This window comes from Ursus maritimus (assembly GCF_017311325.1).
Source record: "Ursus maritimus isolate PB19 chromosome X unlocalized genomic scaffold, ASM1731132v1 scaffold_X1, whole genome shotgun sequence".
In the NCBI taxonomy this organism is placed as follows: domain Eukaryota; kingdom Metazoa; phylum Chordata; class Mammalia; order Carnivora; family Ursidae; genus Ursus; species Ursus maritimus.
Genome location: NW_024423319.1, coordinates 84,638,363 through 84,642,346, shown reverse-complemented (window position 1 = coordinate 84,642,346; position 3,984 = coordinate 84,638,363). Strand labels below are relative to the sequence as shown.

At 50.3% G+C, this 3,984-nt stretch overlaps 1 protein-coding gene and 1 long non-coding RNA gene across 2 annotated transcripts in view; one reads left to right on the top strand and one right to left on the bottom strand.

The window, feature by feature from the left end:
- Positions 1–922, top strand: part of CHST7 (carbohydrate sulfotransferase 7) — a 38,834-nt gene extending 37,912 nt beyond the window's left edge. Inside the window, exon 2 of the mRNA XM_040632610.1 lies at positions 296–922. The gene's annotated coding sequence lies outside the window, so the exon portion shown is untranslated. The remainder of the gene's footprint in view (positions 1–295) is intronic.
- A 458-nt stretch (positions 923–1,380) lies between these two features.
- The window catches only part of LOC103665152, a 5,643-nt gene continuing 3,039 nt past the window's right edge, over positions 1,381–3,984 (bottom strand). Inside the window, exons 1-2 of the long non-coding RNA XR_569243.2 lie at positions 3,199–3,984; positions 1,381–3,046 (exon numbers count right to left, since the gene is read on the bottom strand). The exon at positions 3,199–3,984 is cut by the window's right edge and continues 3,039 nt beyond it. This is a non-coding gene — a long non-coding RNA (uncharacterized LOC103665152). The remainder of the gene's footprint in view (positions 3,047–3,198) is intronic.

Sequence of the window (3,984 nt, the reverse complement as noted above, 5' to 3'; positions counted from 1 at the left end):
CCCCCCCCCCCCCCCGCCAGCCCCAGCAGCAGTTGCCGAAAGCACGGTCATCGTTTTCCTGTCTTTATCCTCACCAGATCCCTCTTGGGTCACATTTTCTCCGGGCCTGTCCTCACAGCAGAACTGATAGTTGTGCGGTTTGGTGCGGATTTCCAGCCCCGGAGGACGCAGCTTAGGGAAGGAAGATTATAGGCTCCGTCTCCGAGAGGCCTTCGGTCGGCAGACTGCAACAGGCTTTCTGTCTCGGGAGTTCTGTGTTCGGAAGTTCAAACGTCCCTTGTTCCTTCCCTTCCAGGTCAGTCAGCGCGAACCGGGGCCGCCAGCGTGTCGCCCCAGCCCGGGAGGAGCCACACGGTGGAGGCGGTCTCGCACGCTGGCCGGGACCGGGACGTGGCTCGGGGCCAGCTGCTGGGGCGCTCCGCAGAGCAGGAACAGCGCGAGCTGTGACAGGACGACCGGCGCACTGGCTGAAACGACGTTTGCAGTAAGGAGGTGACAGTAGCGTGTGGATAACGACGGCCAGACAACAGGAAGAGCCTTCGTCCCCAGCCTGAACCTGCCTCTGCTGGAGCCGTGTCAGCCGGAGGTTCTCAGAACCAAGGAAGAGACGCGATCTGGTACCATTTCCCAGCAGCAGCAGGTGTCTGGACAAAACATCAATGTGAATAAGGGCCAAGTGCAGTCCTGTGTATCTTGATTAAATTCCTTAATAGTAAATAAAAGGTCTGAGTGCTACTGGTTGAAACCTGACTCGGCCAGCTCTTTCGCAAAGAGCTCCCCCTACACCTGCCCCTAAACCAATTTTTAAGAAGTAATTTCTCTCCCGGGGGTGGGAGAACCCAAATGAGCTGACACACGTTTTTGCTTTCAAGTTCTTCTGTCTGGTGTTTTTGTGATCATACTATTAAATGACTCCAGAGGCGATGCTAGTGACAAGATTTGTTTGGTTTTGCTAGGATGCAGGTTTTTGATGAAGTTCAGTTGCGTGGTTCAGGGAAAAGCTCGTCTACCTACAAAGGAACATGAAGACTATCAAGGAAACTACTGAGTTCAAGAATCTTAGCAATTACCCAACACTCAAAGTCTGTTCCCGACCGTCGTAGGCCAGAAGTCACAACACAGACCAGATTTAAAGCGTTTCTCTTAATCCCGAGGCACATGTAAATAATCCCAGAAGTCTGCTGCTGTGATTTTTAGGCCCTGTTTTCAAACTCAAGTTTTTCAAGCACCTAAATCAGCAGTTGTCAAGCTCCTTTGCTGTAGAAAGTCAGATAGGAAATGGTCCAGGCTTTACACGAAAACCGCTGCTCGGTCCCGTCACGATGACTCAGCGCTGCGTGAAAGCTGTCACAGACATTATGCCAATGAAGGAGCCTAGTGTATTCCAATAAAACTTTATTTACAAAAATAAGTGGTGGGCCGGGTTTGGTCCGGAGGGGCTGGCTAGCCTTAATTTGTCAATCCCCGGTCTTGGGTAGCTGGAGAGGAATAGCTTCCACCCAGCACAGAACCTCCCAGTGAGGGAAAGGAACAGACTTGAGGAAAGGATCACACTGCATTCCTTTACTAACAGACGATACTTTTAAAATGCAAAAGAAGATTAGCTCAGCCAGTTAATCTTTTTATTTTGAGTTTTGTAAAAAAAAAAAAAAAAAAGCTTTGAGAAAAATGTGTTAAATATCAGTCAACGGCAGGAAAACATGTAGCTAGCTTTACAATATCAATCTAAACATATACACAAAGGCAAACGTTAAGTAAAATGCTCGGGAAAGGTAGCACTTTGGGGGCGTAACTGCAGTTTTCCTTAGTGCACACAAAGGTTGCTGATAACTCCAAGTCTTCACTTTTTCACAGTTCAACATACTTTTTTATTTCATAGAACATGTTTATTTATGTAACATACTATACTGTTAATTTTATAAAACCACCGGTTTGCTACTGATGAATGGAAATAGAAGACAAAATTCTCCCCGATTACATTGTGTAAGCTCTCTATAAAAAGTTCCGCAGAAGGTCATTTATCATCCCTTGTTAAATTCATCCTATCCTATTTTTAAAAATTGCTTTTCACCTATTAAATGAATCTTGGTGGCCTTCCCATTTAATCATCTTATGGGACAGAGTGAAACTTCCTAAGTGAGAAGGACCAGATGTCGTTTATGTAAAAAATCAAAAGACAACCTGGGAGAATGTGGTCCTGCTCTGAAGTCGTGCTTTGAACACGTGATTTCGGCAGTAAATTCCAAATCCACAGACATAACACCCCCACACCCGGAAATCACTCCTCGGCTTCCCCGAAGCCCACAGCTGGAACCGTGGCGACAGAAGGCCACCCCCAAATGTCCAAGCCGTGGGACAGTCACCCAGTAGCCCTGGGGCCTTCCCTGCTTGCAGTGCTTTCGACAGCACATGTAGAGTTCTTCGTGCTGCCTACAAGCCTCCTTCAGTCTGAGTCCCTCCCACATCCACAGGCCCCAGAAGTTTCCACTGATCCTGACATGTGGCAATTCCGTGAAGCCTTTTTAAAAGGCGGCCTCTCTCAGGGACTCTCCTGTGCGTTTCAGGGCTTTTCAAAACGTGGCCAGACAGGCAGACCTTCCTTCTCAACTTCTCCCAGGCTCATGTGGCAGACAACTGGCTGCCCGTGTGTTCCGTGTGGGCGCTGCTCCTACCCTGCTTACAAAAATAAAACTAACATCAAAAACTTTGGTTTTGCTCTTGACGAGTTCTGCTCGCACTGGGTGACAAGACACGTTTGCTAGTTTAAAAAAAAAAAAAAGCCCTACTTATGAAAATGGAAACGGGAAAAAAGGGCTGATTTCTAGGTCTGGTTTTGAAAAGATTGTCAAAGAGCCTACTTGCTTTTCCTAGTTAAGAGACCAGCATCACTTTCTGGAGTGTTCCTCTGCATATTGTCCTTACCGGGTTTTAGAAAGGCAGAAGGTCTCTTCAGGTACCAGAGTGAAAGCAGCGTTCGGATGGGTCGTTTCCGACTCTTGGCCACTAGAATCTTCACCTTAACCGTAGCCGACTGTGGCATCTGGCACTTGGAGAAAGGCCAGCACGAGAGATCAGAACGCAGTGGTGCCACTCGAACGCATGTGACACCCCCCCCCCACGAACTCATCCACACAGCAGCGAGAGGCCCGCACGAAACTCGTCAAGTTCCCCATTTCCGAAGAGTAAGAAGTCGCATACTTATTGAATCAGCAAGCTGACTTTCCAGAAGCCCTCGTTCCCGCCGACATCTCATGGCAGATGGGAAAGGCCGCTTCGTGATACACGTCTTCGCGCTCACAACGGACACCCAGCTAGGGGCCCAAGAGGAGGCGTCTCCCCTCTGCGGAGTTGCTCGGCGGCCCTGCCTGCCACCGGTCCCCCCTCAGGGCATCAGTGGTGTTTCTACGTTTAGAAATTGTTCTGTTCATATTAAGGTGTCTGACACGGCGGGACATTAACTTCCCCTGTGGACAAAGAGAAGGAGAGAGAACTGGGGGCAGGGGGTGGGGAATGTGTGTGTCATGAGACGGCCCTCTATTTTGGAAGGAAGTCACCCTCGAGTGAAATGCTAGTGGACAGCCGAGAGAACGTTTTTCAGGTTTTCTAAAGAGCCCTCCTTTGTCCACCGAACCACAGAGGGCATTTTCCGGTCTAGAGAGCACAGCCTGAAAGCTCCTTGCTTCCGCCTGATGAAACATGTGATGGCGCAGTGCGGGTTTGGGGCCGCAAGGCATCGGGGCCGGATGGGCCCCCCGGGAGCGCCCTGGATGGGCAGGGGCCATGGACTCGCCTACGCCCTCTTCCCGTATTTGCAGCCTCGTTTCCAGCGCAGATTGCCTTCTCCAGGAGACCAAGATCAGGTGTCCTTGCAGTCCCCAAAGAGAGTATGAAAAGGCACGGCTGGAGTCTGCGCGGCCCCTCTGCCCTACCCAGAAGTCGGCCAGCACCACGGCCTGTGACCGCTGCGAGGTCACAAGCCCCCCC